Source organism: Cygnus atratus, chromosome 2 (genome assembly GCF_013377495.2).
Source record: "Cygnus atratus isolate AKBS03 ecotype Queensland, Australia chromosome 2, CAtr_DNAZoo_HiC_assembly, whole genome shotgun sequence".
Lineage (NCBI taxonomy): Eukaryota > Metazoa > Chordata > Aves > Anseriformes > Anatidae > Cygnus > Cygnus atratus.
The window spans coordinates 157,454,195-157,477,058 of NC_066363.1; positions in this window are offsets into that span (position 1 = coordinate 157,454,195).

Genomic DNA, 22,864 nt, shown 5'->3' on the forward strand with positions numbered 1-22,864 from the left:
TGAACCTAATGAAGTTTAACAAGTCCAAGTGCAAGGTGCTACACCTGGGTTGGAGCAATCCCAGACAGGAGTACAGACTGGGAGAAGAACTGATGAAGAGCAGCCCTGGAGAGAAGGACTTGGGGGTTCTAGTGGATGAAAGGCTCGACATGAGCCAGCAGTGTGTGCCTGCAGCCCAGAAGGCCAACTGCATCCTGGGCTGCATCACCAGAGGGGTGGGCAGCAGGGGAGAGAGGTTATTGTCCCCCTCTGCTCTGCCCTTGTGAGGCCCTACCTGTAGTACTGCATCCAAGTCTGAGGCCCCCAGCACAAGAAGGACGTGGGTCCAGAGGAGGGTCGTGAAGATGGCTGGAGTACCCCCCCTGTGCTGAAGAAATGCTGAGAGAGCTGGGCATGTTCAGCCTGGAGAAGAGAAGGCTCCAGGGTGACATTATTGCAGGTTTTCAATACTTAAAGGGGTCTTATAAAAAAGAAAGAGAACAACTTCTTGCCCAATCAGATAATGACAGGACAAGGGGGAATGTTTTTAAACTAAAAGAGGGAAGATTTAGATTAGATGTTAGGAGGAAATCCCTCACTCAGAGGGTGGTGAGGCACTGGCACAAGCTGCCCAGAGTAGCTGTGGATGCCCCATCCCTGGAGGTGGTCAAGGCCAGGTTGATTGAGGCACTGGGCAACCTGATCTGGTGGGTGGTGTCCCTGCCATGGCAGGGGGGTTGGACCTAGGTGATCTTTAAGGTCCCTTCCAACCTGAGCCATTCTATGATTCCATTCTATGATAATAACACTAAGTGAAAATTAGATTTTAATGACAGGCGAACAGGGGACAGTGGTCCCCTCTCCATGCAAGAGAGAGAGGTAGCCATGACCCACAGAGAGTATGGAATAGACTGGGCTACTGAATAGCAAGGTAAACCCCATCTTTTTTCTTCTTTGTTTTATTTTGCTTCTGTTTTTGTTTTGTTCCCTTTGTCCATCTCCTTCCTATTCATTGCTCTCACTTATTGCTCCCTAGGCTTGCCACTAGCTTTAAATCCATTTCTTATTGCAAGACAGAAATATATTTTTTTTCCAGCCTGAGCTCATTAAGTAGGTTGCAGAACATAATTGATGATAAAAATTCTAAATGTCACCCTGCCCCCCAAAATCACATGGCTAATTTGCCTCTTGCACAAAATTGCTTAACACCTGAGAATTGTTGTAGCTTAAATTCTGATAATAAAGAGGAAGACTAATCTGGGAGCCTTTGATAGTAACTCAATTCATGTTATTTAACTATAACCTGTTAACCTTTATTAGCATTAACCTTTGACTTTATTAACATAACTAATTGAAATATGAATGCATGGATAAATTTCTGGGGAATAATACTTTTAAAGAAAATAATTTGAAAGGGAGCTGTTTAACCTTCTCTAATACTCCAAGGAAATGTATAGAGATTATGTTGCCTTTAAGTGGTCTCTGATTTGTATAGGAGCAAGGAAGTAATTAATGGATGGCCATCATGGCAATGGAGAAAATGGCCATTCATGCTGGACCAGATATCACACAGCAAACTTCTCCTTTTATTTGGATTTCTTCATAACACATTTCGAAGCACAGATTGTCCAGCCTCTCCAGTTTGATCTACACTTGTGTATGAAAGAAAAAGGAAATGAAAGGGAAAAGGAAAAGGAAAAGGAAAAGGAAAAGGAAAAGGAAAAGGAAAAGGAAAAGGAAAAGGAAAAGGAAAAGAAAAAAAAGGAAAAGGAAAAGGAATAGGAAAAAAAGAAACAAAAATGCTTATTAAAATGATTGGATTAAAAAAAATGCTCTGAAAGTTATTAAAATGATTGCAAAGAACTCAGAAAAACTGATGGAGAAGGATCTCTACATAGAGGTCCTGTTCTTATACTCATTTCCTAAATATCAGCAGCTAATTGTACCTGGAGGTTAGTCTGGATATATCCTTGGTCTCCCTCAAAGTTTCCAGAGTTACTCTAATGTTAGGACACTTTGTGTCCCTTGACTATCCTAGGAACATGCCAGGGCTTTTCCAAGGGAAAGTCACAGACTTCAACAGATGAACAGACCCTCCAGGCTCTCATAGCCATGTGGAAAAGGAAAAGATGATAATGTCATCTCAGCTATGCATATGAAAATTATTCATAATAAGATCTGTTGATCCGAGGAGACAGTCTGAGGCAGTGTTTACAGATGGTTTCATAGCTTTTTTTTTAAGATTGGGAGCCTGGTACTGCACAGCTATAGCTCTTTTTTAGCCTGCTCCTTTGATTTTTCTTCTAATAAGAAACAAATAATATTGTGCATGAGAGGAGGGGAACTGAAAAGCTCCCTGAAGTTTACCATCCATCTTTGATGTGAACACCCTCCTAACTCCTCCATGGAGGATGAAGTGGTGGTAACAAGTCACATTACAATCTTTCCATTTGGAGTTGCTGCTTGGATGCCTACCTTATTTTTGGAAACATTTTACAGAGGGTTTATGGAGTATTATTACAAATATTTTTCTTATCCCTCTACCTGTATTATCAGTTCTCCTTACGGCTTTGAAAACTGTACACAGTTCTAGGAGAGAAAGCAGAGTTCTAGGAGAGAAAGCACAGTTCTAGGAGAGAAAAATGTTGACTAATAATTTTTAGAAAGATCTAAAAAGTGTGTACCTTAATTTTTCATTCCATGTCTCTAAACAATCTTAAAACAAACCTCGTAGCTGTAGAGATTGAGGGTCCTGAATCTGCTTTTCTGTAATTCCTTTCAAATTATTTTCATCAGTGCTCTTCTGTTGTTCTTTTTAATCTCACACTTTTTTTTTTTTTTTAATTTGAAATTGCTTTCATTAGCTTTTGAAGCAACTTTAGGACAGTATTTGCCCAGAAACTTTTGTGCAGAATATAATGACACTTTGGTGCGCTCTTGGGGTGCATAGCATTTCATTACGTACATCGCACACATACCATTTTACAAAATTTTAAATCCAAGACCAAACCAATCCTTTGTGTCAGTTGTGATCTCTTCAGAAAGTAATGTGAAGTTTTATTGTAAATGACAAGAGACACACAAAACTTTGATCAAAGTGGCTTCTTTTTTATTCTTTCAGCCATCAGAAAATAAAGGTTTAAATGGATTAAATTTCCCAACAGGAAAGTTCTGATTAATCTGTGGGCTTTTTTCCTGTAAGTCATGGCTACTTTCATGTATTTTTGTTTCACTGTTTCCTTTCACCGTCCAAGCCCTCAGGATAGTTCTTGACAGGAACAAACCCCAGATGTTAAAGGTGTTCACAAATAATCAGCGATTCAAAGCCAGAGCCTATATCAGAGGGAAGGGTTATATCCCTTATATCAGAGGGAGAGGCAAAGGTGGAATAAGACGGGAAATAAGGTGAAAGGTGAAATAAGACAGATCTGTGCAGACCTGGTAAGCAGGAAAAAATGAGAATATTAGGAAAATTAGAGAAGTAGGAAATGTTCAACCTGAAGCTCTCAGTTAATATAGAAAAGTGGGCCTAGCTATTAAGGTATCAGACAGGTCCTCAGGGGAGGGGTTGTCTCTAACCCATTCAAGGAATTTATAAATGAATTCAGCAAAGTGCCTTTGGAATTGTGTGACTCAATTTCCAGAATTTTAATGATAGTAAAATTGTTTATTACACTTAACTATGTTTATGTGGGTGTATTTAATTTCTGAAGATTGTATACCATTCAGCACAACTGGATTGTAGTTTTTCTGGGAAGGAGCAGTGGGGTTTGTTTGTGTTGCCACCACACTGCTGCTGTTGGTAACACTCAGGTATTCTGGAAAAGTACTAAAGGCACAGTAAATTTGATTGTCATTCAATCAAGATGGAGGACTTGTATTTCATGTTGATTTGCAGAAAGTAGAACAGAGTCTGCAGAACATGGTGTCTCATTCTGCTTTGCTTGTTAGTCTAAATTTCTGGCTGACAGTGATGTAGAAGTTATTCTAGAGCACAGGAGGTTCTGTCTACACATCAGGAAGCATTTCTGTGCTGTCCAGGTGACTGAGCACTGGCACAGGTCGCCAGAGAGGTTGTGGTGTCTCCTCCTTGGGGACCTTCAAAAGCCACGAGAACGTGGTCCTGGGAACCCTGCTGGAGGTGGCCCTGCTTGAGCAGGGGCTGGACCAGACGGACCCAGAGGTCCCTTCCAACCTCAACCCTTCTGTGATTCTGTAATTCTGACATATGCTAAAATTCAATGCGTGCAAAGCCCCAGGAATGATTTATAAGTGCAATACCCATCATGAGCCAGACTTTTCCATGGAGGTAGATTTTAAGCTGATTAAAATCTTCATATCTCCAGTGAATTCTAGAGAATCAGAGACTTAAGGTTGAGAACATACCTTCAATCCTCTCTAAGGAAAATGTGACAGCCGTACAATGCCAAAATGAGCTTCACTTGCTTTCTGCAGCAATTGCAAGTGCTTGGATGTGTCATCATACAATTAGATACCCACTAAAGCAGCTTTAGTTTTCAAATGGAGTTGAGTCGGGGAGCAGAGACAGAACCCTGCGTAAGAGTTAACTAGCTTGGGGAACCTCTTTTCGTGATTGCAGAGGACAAGAGAAAGGGAAAGATCAGTTTAACTCTATATTTGTCTCTTAGCATTACAATCAAGCTTTTAGAGAGGGAAAGTGTCCTCACTTCTTCCACACTTCTTCCTCTATAGTAAGCAAATTATTTGTAGCTGTGAACAGAGGATGTAGGTCCTGTGACAGCTCTTTTGCCGCATAAGAATTGCGAGGACAGAAGTCCACTTTTTAAGATGTGCGTTGAATTGTTAAAATTTCCCATTGACTTAATCTTCTTTTAATATATTCCAGCTTCTGGTGCACTTCCTAATTCCTGAGTTTCAAGGAGTATGTATCGTATTTTCATATGTAACAGTCAAATGTCTGGAACATAGGATTTTCTATACCAGATCAGGCCATGAAGTCACAGTAGTCCATAGCCTGCCTGGTGGCATGGCCATTATCTCATAGTTCAGAGCAGGCAGGCAGCCTAAATGCTGAGTTCTCTGCTTGTATGAAAATAACATAAACTTGCCTCTGGGCTCTGAAAGCTGAAAATGTCCACTGATATTTTGCATGACACCGCTTTTGAATTTTTATTATAGTCAATTTGCTTGGATAAATATTTTACACTTGAGAGTGCAAAATTAAAAACTTATTATAGTGCATGTCGTATATATATATATATCTCAGGTAACTCTCATACTGATATTTCTTTAACCTCGTTATTTTTTTCAATACTTTCTAAGTTGGCCTCTGGGTTCTAAATATTTTAAATTGCCATAAAGAGACAATAATACATATTGAAGTATGAAGTATATATGTGGTGTGTAGATTCTCACCTCAAAAACTCATGTTGCATACCACCAGTATGGGCTATCCAGGGTAAAATTTCTCTCCTTGAAAAGAAGTAACAAAAGAGTCTTTGTTATTCTGGCCATGGTCTTTGGAGGATATAAACATTTGCTTGCAAGCTGGGGGGCTTGAGCAAAAAGATAAGCACATATTTAAGCATTTTGCTGAATAAGTTGGGATAGTAATTTGATGTCTCGTGTATGCAGGCTTCACAAGAATGGCAAACTCACATAGGATTAAGACAGTATAGTGTTTATTAGTTGCTAGCTATTTACCACCACCCTCTTCTCTATTGCAAAAGATTTGATCTACCAATCAAGGAAAAAAAAAAAAAAAAAAGAACACCTTTGTCTGAGGTATCCATTTGTACATCATGGAGAGCAAGTGGTTGGAATAGATGGTGAACTAGGCAGAAGTTCCATTGCAAAGAAGATCCAGGAAAGTTACATATCTACATAACTGCTCACATTACAAGTAATTCATGTATAATTTTGTTTGACCCAGATACGGCACAGTTATGAAGGTTTATAAAGTCAGCAGTTGTCAGCTTAGCTGCAGTAACTGACCACATGCACATTCTTAGCATCCAGCAAATTGAAAGTGAAACACATTAATTTGGATCTCAGTGATGGAGAAACAATATACAGCAAGTCACCACACTTTTTACAAGGAACAAGGAGCACTCTCCATCATTTATCTAGACTCAACTAACATTCAGAAACTAGTTAAGCTGTAGTATCTTATTTGAAACATTATTATAGTACAAAGCCGAGTGCTCCTAGATTTTAAAATAAAAATAATAAAAATATATAGATATAAGAATAAACTTTTTTTTTTCCCTTTTTTCTTTTTTTCCCCACAATGAGGACAAACAGAGGAACAGGTTGCTCAAACAGGTTGCAGTCTTCATTGTTGGAGATTTTCAGCATATGACTGTTCAAAGCCCTGAACAGCCCTGTCTGATCTCATACCTCTCATGCTTTGCACAGGACCTTGGGCCGCAGATCCTATATGGTCTCTTCCAACCTGAATTATACTATGGTCCTATGATAATCCTTTGAAATGGAAAAATGAATGTCACCTTTGTAATCTCATGCCGTCTTTGGGGAATATAAAGATTATGAATTGTAATACTATTATCAATTTTTTGACACTTCATTTAATTGTGAGTGAAAGAAGTAGGAGATTGTGATCGTCTTCCAATGGGATGTTAAAATGGGATGAGATGCTCTGTAAGGACTTGAAAACATATTTTCTGACTCTAGTTTGCTGTTAAAAAAAAAGTGGGGGAGGGGAGGGGTATTTTTTTCAGATATATAATGTAGGGCACTTCTCTGAAATAGTCTAGCACTGCCACTGCCAGATTTCTAATCTCAACTCCAAAACATATAATGAGTAGAGCTGCTTAAAGAACAGAATGCACTGGTCTTATGCACTTTAGGAAAAGTACATTTCCATGGTCTCATGCTGTGATGAATTTGAACCATTCTGTCTAAAATTCTCAGAATCATCCAGTATAAATCAGATGTCTGAAACAGAACGTCTTGGTGGTAGATAGGATTAAGTTCACTTTCTTTAGCAGGTAAAAATTCAACAGATAATCTTAATTACTCCTTTAAGCTTCATGTTGCCTTGGTAGAGTGGCAAGGCCACTTTCCAGCTTAGGTGGCTCTGCTCTTTGAGATGGATCACCTTCTGGGAGTGCTGTTCTCTACGCAATAAAAAAAAAAAAAAAAGACCTTACTTACTTCTTGATGCCTAAAGTCATGCGGAATAATCCCCAATTCAAATAGCTGAAAGTTATAAGCACTGGAAAGCAGGGCTTATCTGGATAGCCATCAGCATCTTCTGCCTTGAGCAATTCCATCAAATGCATCTTTGCTGTAGCAACAATATAGCAGTGAGCACTCCTATTTAATGAAACACTGGATGCAAGATAGCTTTTACTTTAAATTAAAATGTTTCCACTTTAATTTCAAGCAGCATTTTCTTGTCTCTTACTGACACAGAATAAAAAACAATGGAGGGATTTCCCTTCACCTTTTTTTTTTTCTTTCTTTTCTTTTTTTTTTTTCTGACTTCCACGTGTTTTCTTTGTGGTGATCATCTCTCTCTTATCCAGTCTCTCCTGAAAATGAAAACCTGTCCAGTCTCTCCTGACATGAAAACCTGTCAGGGATCTAATATTTTTTAGTTAGCTCTCCTCTATTTATGGTATGTTGAGATTGGATGTATAGAGCTGAACTTGGTGTTCCATATGAGAATAAAGCACCAATTTAAATTATAGTATTGTCATGTTCTTGGAATATTTTCATTCTGGTTTACTTACATAGGTAATTTTATTGTTAGTAATGGTGTTTTCCATCTCTGTGATGTACTGAGAGAGACCCTAGCAGAACTGGTATGAGTTGGTATGGTAGCACTATGAATCAATTTGCATGAACTGAAGCCCTTGCCCTTTAATATTATTTTCACATATAATTGTGAGTTTTTCTGCATGCATATTTTGTTGCTATGTGTTTTATTCCCTTTTGAAAAACAAAATTAGCCTGATGTATTTACTTTAAAATATAATGTTCTTCTTCTGTCGATGCCAGTCTTTGAAAAGTTTATTTATATTTGAAGTTACTGTCTTTCTTTTATCTTTCATTTTAATTGACCAAATTTAGAAAACAGTAATAAAAAAAGAAGGTACTGAATTTGCATTTGAGAGAAGAAAATTGTAAAGCACAAGAAATTTATACTGTCAAATATTACTCTCAGCTAACGCTGCAACTGAGAAGAGGTGGCTAGTTCTGTTTTGGAATTTTCTTCCCTGATATATCTGACCTTTGCTGTGATTTTGTCTAAATCAGATCATGTAATGCTTGACTATTTAGAACACGAATAGCCAGAGGTTGTCATTAATGATACATGATTGTGCAGCGCTGTAAAGCACCTTGCTGTATGAATTTGATAGAATTGCTGATTTTTCTCTATATTCATTAAGTTCTGCTCCAAAAATCAGTAGGAGCTTTCTCTGGTGTGTTTGCATCCAGGTCTCATCTCCACTTCAGAAAAGGCTTACACAATTTTTCTTTCCTTAAAATGTGTCCTGATTTTGAATCAAGCATTAAAAAGTTAATATTTCCTATATTCAAAAGCCAAATGGTGGCTTCCACCATTCTCCTGCTTCCGCAATACCCAAGTTGACTTTACAATTAAGTCCTGCTCAAATCCTTCTAATCAAATGTATATTGACATTTTAGGGTAAGTGTGTTTGACTGTCAGCTGCCATGCAAAGATCTCCAATAGCCTCCTCTCTCTTTCTCCTTTATTGCTCTCTTATCCCTTTCAGGATAAGTCTGAGGTATCATGGGACAATTTTATGGCACTATAATCAACTGGCTTAAGTACCTTTAGTATTATGCTTTAAAATAAAGTGTCTGTATACTGGAAACACCTTAAGCTTGTCCAGAATGATCAAGTTCTGTAGCTGATGATTTTCCCTGAGACAACTGATTTTACAAATATTATAATATGGTACGCTGAAGATCTCTATGCCTTTATTCTTCCTTTGGTCCATAAATCCTTAGAGCTTTTTATTTCTACTGTTGGTTCTCCCTGATGTCTGGAGAATTAACAGCTTTTCTGCAAACTCTGTTTCTCTGGGTAGAATCAAGCATGATGCCTGGATTTGATCCACTCCCTGAATTGTCCCCAGCTATTATTTTTTCCATGCCCATCAAGTGTTGTTCATTGAACACAAAATTTGCATCCTTGTACAGACTCTTGCCTTCCGCCTGCTCCATCAGCAGGTGGGTAATATCCATGTTTAGTTAATAGGGTCTCACTTTCCGAGGAGAAACTCTTTCACATCATTAGGTGAAATGAAGATTCCTGAGCACTCTGGCTTCCCATGGTCTCCAGAAGAAAGCCTTGGTCTGGTAAGTGGTTGTCTGAGCAAGTCAAACTGATGCAGCAGGTCCTTTAAAAGCAGTACTAATGGATTCATTGGTGTGCATTTTCCCATCTGTGTCAAAAATGCCAGTGTCTAGGTAGGAGAGGCGATATATTATTGTGTGAAGCTCATGGGACCCCTTCTAGCATGAAAAATACAATACAAATACATTATTATGTATCTCAAAATACACTGAAATTATCTGTCCCACACTCATCACCATGGTATCTGAACACTTCTGGGATGATATAATAACGTAATTAATCTAAAAAAGGTAATGTAATTATACCTCTGCTGCAATATTTCACACAGAGACTATTTATAATGAATACTCTTTTACTTACTTTTTGAAAGGATCTGTTTTCTTCAATGAGAGACAGTAGGAGAATTTATATGCGAGAATTCTCTTCGACTGGGGAAGGCATTAAACCTTAAATGAGGAGCTGAGTGTTTCCCTTGGAAGAATTGATTGACTCCTTACATCTCAGGGCTTCCTAATAAGAAATCAAGCCTTTCTCATACTCTGGGTGTATGTTCAAGCCCAGACAAAGCGAAATGTTCATTCATGGTATTTACCCAAATTTAACAAGTAAAATGTAAATTTCTAGTACAAGATAGCCCTAGCAGGATGGTACAAGATAGTGGAAGTGTGCCCTGGCAATCAAAAGGGCCAACCGTATCCTGGACTAGCATGGCTAGCCAATGGAAAGTGATTGTCCCACTCTGCTCTGCATTGGTGCGGCCTCACCTCAAGTACTGTGTGCAGATTGAGGCACCACAATATAAGAAGGACATAAAACTGTCAGAGAGTGTCCAAAGGAGGGCTGCAAAGATGGTGAAAGGTCTGGAGGACAAGACATATGAGGAGCAGCTGAGGTGCCTTGGTTTGTTCAGGCCAGAGCACAGCAGGCCGAGGGAAGGCCTCATGGTGGCCTGCAGTTCCCTCACGAGGGGAGCGGAGGGGCAGGCGCTGAGCTCTGCTCTCTGGGGACGGCGACAGGACCCGAGGGAACTGCATGGAACTGGGACAGGGGAGGGTCAGGCTGGGTGTGAGGGAAAGGGTCTGCACACAGAGGTGGTCAGGGACTGGGACAGGCTCCCCAGGGTAGCACCAAGCCTGCCAGAGTTCAAGAAGCATTTGGACAATGCTCTCAGTCATATTTTTTGAATTTTGGGTGGTCCAGTGTGGAGACAGGACTCAATGGTCCTTTTGGGCCCCTTCCAACTTAAGATATTGCATAATTCTGTGTTTCTATAGCTATATTATCTCCTTCTTTAGTCAATAAGGAGAGACAGAAAAACACCAGAAAGACTGACCTACGTCATACCAACAAGGGTGTCTGAAGCATGGAGCAGCTGACCACAATTACAATTCTTTGCAACCTAAATAGATAACGAGTTTAGGTTGATTTGTGAATGAACACAGGCACTTCACTGCCTTTGCAAAGTTGGACTGCAGAGCATTAGGGCTTGGACTTTCACTTCCACACTTAATTGTCTGTTACTGCACATAAAGCTCACAAAAATACAAATTCCATGGGGCCTGAAGGCAAAGTTTTACTTATACTATATGGATTTATATTTTTTAACTTACAGTAACCTTGTACTTTATTTTTTTTTTCTTTATATAAATATAGATGCATGTTATAGTCACTAATTATAACAATACAGGGATACTAAAGCATCCATACTAGCCTAGCACTGTAGTTCTAGAACGAGCACAAATAAAACTGCATCTCAAGTTGCAGACAAAAGCATGTATGCATTCCTTCATACATGAATATGTGCCTATTTCTGCTGCTTACTTGATCAATGTCTTTCAAAACCAGAAAACATTCTTTAGTACAAGCTTAAATCCTCTCTGGTGATTAGCAACAGGACCTGAAGGAATGCCATGAAGTTGCAACTGGATAGGTTCAGGCTGGATATTAAGAAAAGATTCTTCACCAAGCAGGTAATCATGCACTGGGACAGGCTCCCTAGGGCAGTGGTCACAGCACTGAGCCTGCCAGATTTCAAGAAGCGTTTGGACAATGCTCTCAGACATAGGGTCTGACTTTTCAGTGCTCCTGTGTGGAGCCTGGGGTTGGACTAAATGATCCTTATGGGTCACTTCCAATTCAGGATATTCTATGATTCTATGATTCTTGTTCAGGAAAGTATTTAATGGGGGATTATTTTATGCATGTATTTAAGCCTTGATGCCTTCAGAAGGACTGAGAAACATGCAAAAGTTAAATAAATGTCATCACTCTAAAATAATACACATATCTAAATCAGGAAAAGTGAAACAATTAATATACAATTAATATAACTGGTCAGACTCCTCCGTAAGGTCAAATGCTGCCATGCATTAGTATTTTTTTGTATTTTTTTATGTTTTTAGAGGGGGTGGTGCTTCTTCAATTATCTTTCCTTTTGGTAGCATGACTGTTAATAATTTATTTATTTATTTGTAACATTTTAAATCAAAAAGTTAATTATAGTTCAAACACCTGCATTCAATTATTGAAATCCATCTTTAACCAAATTCTCTTATATTTTATGCTATTCACAAAAAAAAAAAAAAAACTAATTAAATATTGTTTATTTTTATGCCCTATTTGCAATTTCTGATTTTGACATTCTTCATTAATTAGATAAGGAAAAAGCCATATGGTTTTAATTACTCAAGATATGTGTGAACATATCTTCATTTTGAATTAAAGGTGAGATAGGATGTTTGAAGAGATATTAACTAACACCTTAATTATTTTTTTTTGTTTTATCTTTTTACCTGACAGAAAACATATCTATCATGAGATGCTGTCAGCAGGTCTGTTGTACTTCTTAGGAATCTCTTGGGTATGTCTTAACTTGAAAGAAATTCAATTATAGGAAGAAAAAAAAAAGGCCTAAACCTTCAACAAGGCCTGTGAATAATTTGCGTATTTCTGACTTGCTTTACCAGGACCATTCCCAATTACATTTAGTAGTCTAACTTCACTAGTGGATCTTACTGGAGTAATCTGGCATGGTATATACTTACCCTCCAGTGAAGAAAATAGTGATTTCAATGAGTGCAAAGTCAAGTTTAACACCTACTGGTAGTCCATCTTCCTAATTTTATGAGCAAAATATGTATATGAATATACATTAATTTCTCATAAAAGATGTTTCTAAAGGGAAGCTAAAGTCAATGGGATGATAAATGCCAATCAGTAGAGAATAAGTGTACTGGGAAAGACCACAGGCAAAAACCATAATAATTCACTGTTCATGCCCAGTATTAAAGTGAATGAGCTGGGCAGGCATCTAACACACCCTTGGTAAGGCCACATCATGGCAGTCTGACAAGTCATATGGTGACATCTCTGAATTCTTTGTCTTTCAGGAATGACAATGTTTCTGCCCTGTCCTGTTCCCCTTCTCTTATACTCTGCATCATAGAAAGCCTTTCAATCCTATCATTGTTCCTCTGCTATAACAAAGAAATGGATGTCTGTATCTAAGCTGCCAGAATCATTTAAAGATAAATAAACTACAGCATAAAAGAAAAATCTGTCAATGCTATGGATTAATTTAACCTGGTATTAGGGTATTGCAGATATAGCCATCATGACATTTAATATGTTTTCATCCTTATAAATTATGTAAAGAAGCTAATACCAACTTTAATGGAGCTATCTCTCCAAAATGAAGCAATCTCAAATCATTAACATTGAGCTTGTCCCATCAGTCCCACAGACAGATCCCCCCCCCCCCTTTTTTTTTTTTTTTTTGTATTTTTGTTAGGCTAGAGAACTTTTGAGAGACCTTTTGAGACTATGAAATCCACCCTGGCTTTGGATTTGCAAATTTACCAGTGTAATGGCATACTGTCATTTCAGTATATCACAGATTTGGACCGGTAATCTGCTTACAAATTAAATATGTTAAGCAGATGCACTAGACGTAGTTATGAAACCTGTCACAGTTTTGAATAAACAAATGGCTTCTCTGTAAAATAACCATGTACTTAAGAGTATGGATAAAGACCCAATCCTTCTAAAGTAGAGTTTAACTTTGGAATTGATCTCGATCCTACTTTTTAGCTAAAGACATTCTAGTCATCTAGGCAGTGCTCAAAAAAAAAATCTAATGTTTGGAGCAGTAAGGGCATAGGTTTATGGCTAGTATCATAGTTCTTAGTATTATATTGTTGCCATAGTCTAAAAGTGAGGGGTAGGATTTAGAAAGTCTTAGGGATAATGCTTGTCTGGACACAAAAGCTGTATAAATTTAGTAGCATTCAGGCAAAGTCTCAAGCAGTAGAAGTATACCACTGACCCTAATAAACTGTCCTAGAAAACCTTTGGGTCTCACCTACCTCAGACTATCCTAAATAACTGTGAGGCAGAGCTCAAGAACTGACAAAAAATCAGGACTGATGGGTAATTTGGAAGTGGCCACCATGTTGGAGTCTTGATTTAATAGTGTGTACGTAGTGAAACTGTGTGAGCAGACATCAAGGCTGGAGGACAGGAAAAGAAAGTCCTTAGCTGATGAAATTAAGGGGATGAAAAAACATCTAATTTTACCTACATTAGGTACTTGTCTTTGATTGGGGTCATCTCTGTTGAAGGGTGCTCGGTTCTGTCAACTTATAATAGAGGAAACCTAGGTGATTTGCTCAGATTTGCTACTTATCCTCAAGGCTATGGATAGTGGGAGAAGTAGCAACTGATGTGGAATTCCTTGAGTGATCTTGCATAAATCTCATATTCTATTAGTTCTCCTACCTCCTTTTCCTCCCCTCCCTGCAGTTAAAGAAAAGGCATATCTGTCAGGTTTTGAAAAACACTGGGGTAAAAGAGCTGTAAAAGCAGACTTTGCTATGACCATCACTGGTGTCATTTTTGATGGTTTGTTTTCTTGAAGTCCAATGTCCTGGTGAGACATTGAAAGTCTTTCCGGATCTAGTTCATTAGCACTATACTACCAGTCCTAAAGACTGCTTTTTTTCAGCATCTTGAAGTTGAACATCTTGCCTGAATTTCCCTCCACACTTCCAAAATCTATTTGTAGTCATCTGAAACGTGTGGTCTGATTTTCAAAGGGCTGGGCATTTACCGTTTCTGTTTAAATGAACTGTCAATCCTTGCTGCCATGGGAAACATAAGCATTTGTTTGGAAGGATTTAAATTGGATGCTAAATATCAATAAAGCCAGGATTTCTGAAAGATGGTAATGATTTCAAGTGTCTCCATTTGTAAGGTGAGGTATTCAGATAGAGACAGGAACAAAGGGTTTTGGATTCCAAAAGGTACTAAAAAAATAAGATCTTTTTAATGTGTTCCAAGTAAGATTTGCAAAATGAAAGGTCATATTTGAAAATCACCAAAGATACCTACAGGCAATTATAGCGTACAAAATTTGCCATTTTTAATTAGCAGAGAATGAATCATTCCATAGAAGATGAGTTAAAAAAAATACGGATATGTGGGGTGAGAAGGTGGTGGTGGTGGTGAGGAATTGAACTAGATTTCCAAAATAGACAAAAACACTAGTTCAGGCCCAGAAAATATATTTATTTGAAGTCACATCTAAAATGAACAGCAAGAATGCAATAGAATTTGTTTTTCTATTTGGTAACCAAAAGCCTTTTTTTTTTTTTTTTCTTTTTTGACAAAGTAAACACATGAACTGCATACTTAACTATCATTAATGTTGTAAGAAATATTTATGGATTTATTTGGCAGTTAACAACATGGCCTATAGCAATTAATATTTTTTATTTACAGTACTCTGTGCTGATAATGGACAGCTAATAGGCATGCTTAATTGGCTTTTAACTACTGGTATCTTGTTATAGTATTTTCCTCTTTGCCCAATGGCAGCAATATTCCTGAGGATTTCAACATGAGTTTAATGTGCTGCTGATTTTAATTACATTTTTATTGCATACGCAAATGCATGCTCATTTGTGTGGCAAACCAGGGGTCAGAAATGAGGACAGTTCTGGCACATTTCTATACTCAGTACAGTGCCTGCACTCAGCAGCAGTGTAGCCTCTTCTTTGCTGCATGTGGAAGAAATAACATCTTACTTTGGCTCTTTCTCAAGCTCCCTGCATAAAGTACCCAAATAGGAGAGGAGTTCATGTCAGGAATGCAAACATCCTGACCGGTGCATGGTGGTGCCAGTTTGGATTGAATTATCACAGTCAAAATTGTTCTCTTTGCAGGCAGCAGCCATAAAGTAAAGCTAGCATCACCTTGAATAACCAGCTTGTGTTTATGAACTGACCTTGCTGTTGTTGGCAGAAGAGAAAATGTTGGCCGGGCAGAGGCAGAAACTGCCATTGAGACTATATACTTCTGTCCTTAGATCTGAAGGAGATGGCACTATTAACTTATGGTCTGTTTCTCTCTCTAACTCTGCCCCTGTTTCCTGTGAATAAAAATCTCACTAGCAAGAACAAAACCAAAACAAACAAATTCTGTACAGAATACTTGTTTGGCTATAACTGGCCAGAGGAAAAACAACCTGCTTTTTTAAGTCAGTAGCCAGTGGAGGTCGAAATATGTTTTCAGAGACTTTAGAAACAAATCAAAAGCCTAGACATATAGCAAGCATGGAGAAGAAATGAAATTTTAACATGAAGCTGGACAGATCTGTGGTGTCCTGAGTTATGGATCTCAATGACCAAAAGAAGGTTCAGCTGAAGTTGTCAGCTTGTCCCAACAGACTCTCACTCCTTTAAGCATGTAGGCTTTTTCTGAAAACTGGACAATCAAAAAATTCTTGAAGGTGTCCATCAGAAGTAGCACTATAGGTCCTAAATAATTGAAGGAAAATATGACTTACTCTTGTGTCAGTAGATGGCACTGTTTCTATGAACTACTGACACACACCCAGAAATGCAGATGTATCTCCTTTATATAGTCTACACAGGGAGGAAACAAAACAAAGCAGAGGAAAAAAAAAAAAAAGCCATCCAACAAAATAACAACAACAACAAAAGTTATATAACATTATTAAAGATTAAAGTTATAAAGTCAGTACTCCAAATTTTGAAAATGCCTGAACTAATCCAAGATTGTTCATGACACTACCTTACCCTTGTACTTTCACTGCAGTAAGATATTGTCTTCACCTGTATGGTCATATTTTCTGTCTCTCAAGGACCTCCAGCTCAGTTATTGCAATGAATAGAGATGGTCTTAGGATAAGACAGTTGCATAGGATAAAGAAGAATGCCCTCTATGGAATTCCAGACTTCATTGGTCTTGTTTATAGAGGAACAGATGGAGGCACTACTTTTCTCTCTGAGGAAGTAATCTGTGGATGTTCATGAAGAGTACATCACGAAGGATGTAATGCCTTTATGCAGCACCTATTCAATTGGATGTCTAGTCACAATGATGGACCACTAAAAATACTTGCTGAATAACCAAACCTGAAAATCCTACTGGACAAAAAATAAAAATAATAATAATAATAAAAAATCTGCAAAGAAAGAAATGAAGAAATATACAAAAAAAAAAAAAAAAAACCTTCTTGGTTGCATGGGTATCCTTAGCAGCACCAAACAACAAGATCCATCTCAAGGTGGCAGGTCATACAGAAATCAGATTTAAGTCTGTAAAATGTCTATAACATAACTGATAGGGTTATTTATTGTCTTATAATGTCTTTTTAAAAACATGACTTAGTTTTCTTTCAAGAAAAATTACAAATCAAACAGATGAAAAACCTATCATGCACCTCCCTGGTCCATCATCTGTTGTCTGCAGGGATAACAAACCAATTCTGCCACAGAACCAGTTCCTAGCTTTGGGAGATCAGCACGCAGGTGAAGTGAGACACTTTCACAGGCCTTCTCTGGCCATAGACATAAGCATGACACTGGGCTGTCTGAAGTCCCTTTGCATCCATGAGTGGCTGTGAATTCTCCCTGATACTATAGCTCCTGTCATACCTGTTATTTCAATCACATCCTTTCTAAAATTGGCTCCACTTGCATTTTTTCCTGTCTAGTTTTGGTCTTCCTCACTCCATCCTTTTTTCCCAAATCATTACCTAACCTCAGTGTTCTCCTTTACATATCTTGAAACCATCTGGCTTCAGACCTCTGGCCCTAGACTTCAAAACTAAGCTTGGAAACCCTGTATCTTTGTCCAGTCTGCCCCAGCCTCATCTCCACCAGCTAACAAGCTAACAATCCCCTTCATCATCATCACTGGTCAGATAGTCTTTAGTCCCCATTTTTGTGTTTTATTAAATCCTCTGTTTTAATCTACTATGATCTACTGCTTGGCTTATTCAGTTTTATTCTTCCAGTCCATCTCCATCTCCTTTTTTTCTTTTTTCTTTTTTTTTTTTTTTTACATTCACATCGGAGAGTTTCATCATTTTTGTGTCTTTTCCCTGTCACTTTGTGAGAGACAGTATATCAAGAGAACATGAGAAACATACTATTGGTGTCCTTTGATACCAGCCAGCCTGCAGCAGGTAGAAAGGTAAAAGAAAACCTTGCAGTGACACATTCAGATAAGTCCAGCCACTCTGCAGTGATCCTGGATGAACCTTCAGATAAGAAACAGAATAGGCAATGTAAAAGCTGTAGACCTAAAGTGACTGAGAAAAAGCTCTTCAGAGCATTTTCAAATAATGTTTTCCTGTGTTCCTTGGCTAAAAATCATATAACATAGTGGAGCTCTAGTGTTTCAGAGATAGTTTTTTCTTGACATGAACAGCTGTCTCAGAAATACATGAACAGTTATTTTAAAATTTTCTAGATATCCAAGGTATATATCTTGTAAGATAAATGTTTTCCAAATGAGAACGTTAGGCAAAGTTATCAGCAACATAAAGTGCAACTTTAAAATGCAATTGTTATAGATAGAACTAGATAATTTCCTATAGGAAATGGTAATTTCCAACATATTAATTATCTTCACAACCTCTTGTGAGAATTTGATGTGTAAAGGAAAGGAGCAAAATCAGGGATGTTGTAAGGACAGACAGAATAGTGTTCTCCTCCTGCCCTTCCCATGAACACTTCTCAACCTACCTGCTGTAAGTAGCAGAGTTACTTCAACCTCAACACTTCAACATCTACGATGTCTCATATGAAATACCTCTTTGCTTTAACCTGCACAGTGAAAAGAAACAGGAAAGAAATGAATCACCTCACCTACTGGTTTCCAAGTCTGAGACATTCAGTGCATCTCAGGGACAACAGTGTTCTAAAGAATCTATCTATACTGCTGATCATCTGAAGAAGGTGGCATCCACCTTCTATTTTCTAGTCTTGCTTTAAATGCTGATAGCCCCACAAAAGGTGTTTCTTTGTAGATCTACTAATACTAGGTTGGTGTAATCCCAACTGTTCTTTGAAAGCTGTCACACCATTCTGCTGTTGTCCTATGTCCAACTGTTTTGATGAAATCATTATCAAGAAAAAGAAATAAAAGACAAGAAACATAAGTGGTTGGTTTTGAATGTGTATTTCTTTGTCAGAAAAACAGGAGCAGAATCATAGTGGCAGCACACAGGTATGTCTTACCTACAATGGAGAGAATGTCTTCCAGCTCAGTAGACACCTGGGAAAACCTGAATCCCATCTGGATGACATGTTCAGAAGCCACCACAGACAATGAGGTCAACACCAGCGTGAAATTACTTAGAATGGTTTTGTCTGTAGCAGAGATTGAGCACCATCTGGGGAAATATGTTTGACTGCTTTCACATGAGGTTCCAGCTCTGGAATTTGCTTCCTCAACTAAACACAAGAGAAGTTGTTGCTGATACCTAGGGAATAGTATGTGGTTAATCTGTAGTCAAAGGAGTTAACAAAAGCCGGTGGTGATCTTATATCTGAGGCCAAATACTGTTCATAAAAAATCTTGGATCTTCTTACTTAGTACATGTGAGGCACAAAGGAATAGAGAGAATGCACCTCCATAGCATATTACCTTAAATACTGCTTTAAAGTATGCTGGGACTTAAATAAGTCCTCCATTAGTAGTGTGTTAAAAAAAAAAAGAAAAATACAATTAAAAACAAACAAACAAACAAACAATTTTAGTTGAATATTACAGTGACCTTTCTATGTTTTTTAATGGCAGGCTGAAAGAAGGAAATACTCTGTATTTCCCTCATTGCAAAGCACTTTGGAATCTGTAGATTTACAGAGCTATTGCAGAGCTGAGTATTACTATTATGATTGTGGATTGCTAGCAGGGAAGATATTGTGGAACTGATCTTTTTTTTTTTTAATGATGTTGGACTCAATTACAGTGTATTCTAGTCTTTCTCCTTACCGTGTTTCTATTTCTGTATGTTTTTAAAAAGAAGATGGGGGTCTGGGAAAAGGGAGAGGCATTTTCCATAGTAAATCAATTAATTTCTCCAATCCAGCAAACTGTGAAAAAATACAATAACTCTCTTTAAATGTTCCATTAGGGCCCAGTAACAGCTCATTAGATTATACAAGGTATGTGTAATTGCCCAGAAAAGATGCACTACCTTCCCGCAATGCTTAATTTAATCTCCGCTCTTTACATACAACTATAACCACCCACTAAACAAGATTCATGGCCTCATGCCCAACGGTATGTGTGTATGAGTGTGTGTTCTAAACATAAGAATGTTTAAAAGTCAAAACTGGCATGGCTTTATTTCTAGTTGATTGCTATAATCTTGAAAAAAAAAAAAAAAAAAAAAAGACTGCAGAGGATGGGCTTTGCCCATGCAGAACATTTTCAAGCAGATTGGAAATCCCTCACTATATTTTGTCTTTACTGTATACAGGAGTATTCCAGCCAGCTCTACAACACAGTTCTAATTGTGTGAGATACTGAAGATACTGAACAATACTGAGGATCGTATATGGAGGATACATCTACGAAAACAGGGTACCCGCTGCATGCGTCATTGTAGTATTAAATCTTTAAGTACTAGAGATCATTTTTACATCTTAGCTGCCATGGTAGAAGATGGAAATAGTTAATGCTTTCCCTCAATGCTCTGACTTTTGCCCTTTCTGACTGCCTTCCTTTAATGTTAAAATATTAAATACTAAATACCCTTTCCCTTCCCCTGACAAAGAAATTAGATGCCCATGACCATCTTTGCCTTTGTTCAACTCTGCAGCCTTCATAGCCAAGCACTAGAACACCCTGGAGTTCATGGTACCAGGGCAGTTCATACTTCTGTGTTTGATAATTGTGGCACTTCTTAAACTCCGTTTTCATCTGAAAGGAATCATTGGAATAAAATCCCGGTCTTCTCAAAGCAGGAATTCTACTTCCTTCATCTTCAGATGAACCAGAATATCAAACTTTATTATTATTATTATATATAAATATTTATTTTCCTAGAAATATTTCTGACAGTCTCAATATGACAAAAATGATCTCAAGTTCCAAAGACCAGTCCTTCTGAAGATACCTCAAGAATGGGCAAAACATAGAACATGAGGAAAATCTCATATAAACTGTTTTTTTGAGTTCCAACTCTGCTGTGAGAATCTAAAGCATCCAAATGCTGCAGGTATGTATTTGAGGGGTTATCTGGCCTGGAGATGAACCTGTGCTACTGACACAAGCACTCATTGCTATTGCCATCTTCTGTATTTTGAAAGAGAGTCGATATCTAAAATACAGAGTCCAACATAGTTCTTTTAGAGATACATGGGAATCTTTTGTATGCTAAGCTAATATCAGAAAACCTACTCTACTGTTAGGTGAGAGTTCTCACAGGAAAACCTGTTTTCCTAAGATTGTTAAGATAAGAATAGGAGAAACAGCTAGAGCTTAAGAAAATCTCCCAGCAAGAGCTAGATTTTGAACCATTTTTTTTCTTTAAAAAAGTAAACACATTTTACTAAAAAGAAACTTTATTGCCAAGTTTATTTTCTATTTGCTGTTAAGAGGAAAAAATATATATATTTCAGATAATCTCATTGTGAGAATTTTGAATTGCCAGAGCTCCAAACCAGTGCAACGAGGTGTTAGGGACAGAGCACTGTGTTTCCAGTCCCAGTTCTCTGAGAAGTGTCTCCTCTGCTGCTGTGCTTCATTCCATGTTTTTCCTTTACTGATAGAAGGCCATTTTTCTTTCTGTGCCAGACTACACAGCACATCAATCCTTATTTGTAGCTCTCATGATTTCCAGACTATTGGTTTACAACAAACAAATAGAGGTTTCAAGCTTTCCCTGATACAGACTCTGTTGGACAGTCATTGATTTTACTGGGATTAAGAATGTTAAAATGACACTGGGGCAGAAAATACAGTACTTTCTGAAGTGACATAGTAGGCATGTATCAGCTAAACAAATGAGGAAGGGAAATTAAAATGAGCCACAGAGTATTATTTTACTTGATGCAAAAAAACAACTTACAGAAGCTTAAAACCTTTCTATTATCACATAGCGATACAGGTATCTTGAAATGTGTCTTCAAGATAGCCGAGATTTGCTGAAACAAGGCCAAGCACTTGGACAGTAATACACACTTCACTTACTTTAAGGCAAAATCGAGTACTCTTGCAGCTAAAGTAAAAATGAACGCTTTCTTAGGACCTAGCTGCGAATACGCTTAGATACCTCTGACATTTTAATTTACAGACTGTATTTTGAGACGTAACTGATCACATAAGATGAAAGCAGACTTACAGATCTGTGTTATTCTGACTGGGCACACCAAATATTTTTCTTATAATTTGGTGAGTACAGACATTTTGAATTCTGCAATCAAGCTGAAAAAATAAGTGGAAAAAGAAAAATATACCGAAACAGACCAATGAAATGAAAAGGCTTTGCTGATAAACAATCCTACAAAATGAGCTTTCTGGTTGCACAAAACTCTTTTGTTTGACTCCAATAGAAGCATCTGGTTTTAGTTGTGTTTTACAGTTGAGATGTTTTGAATGTGTAAATTTTGGAATGAAAAATCATTTTAGAGATTAATTGCTGAAGAACTTCATTATGAAAAATTTTTCTTCCTCCCTTCTTTTCTTCTTCCCCTTCCTCCTTCTTCTCCTCCTTCATTTCCTCTTCCTCTTTCTCTTCATTTATCTTTCTATCTCTGTCTCTCCCTCTTTTTCTCTCTTTTAATTCCGACAAACTTCCAAGATACTTTCAGTTGGATAAACACTGAACTTTACAGATAAATTAACATGCAACAACAACAACAACAACAAAAATGCTCTGCGGTATTACGGGGAAGATAATGTAAATCTCACATGAAGAAACAAGATAAAACTGGGCCAAATTCACCTAGGAAAAAGGAGGGAGACTCAGTTCTTCCTAATTCTAGATCCACATTTTCCTGGTTTTCTTTTCACCCTTTTTACACAGCACAATAGAAACACTGAGACCAGTGAACCGTGCTGTAGTTTTGGAAATCAGTCCTTACATGTCTGTTCAGCTCAAATCCCTGAGACTGCACAAGAAGAGGTAGACGTTAGACACTTCTGCATGAAAAGTGCTTCTGTAATTCAGCACTCTCTGAGAATCATTTGTGTACAATTTCTTGCAAGAATTCATCATATTGCCACTCCACA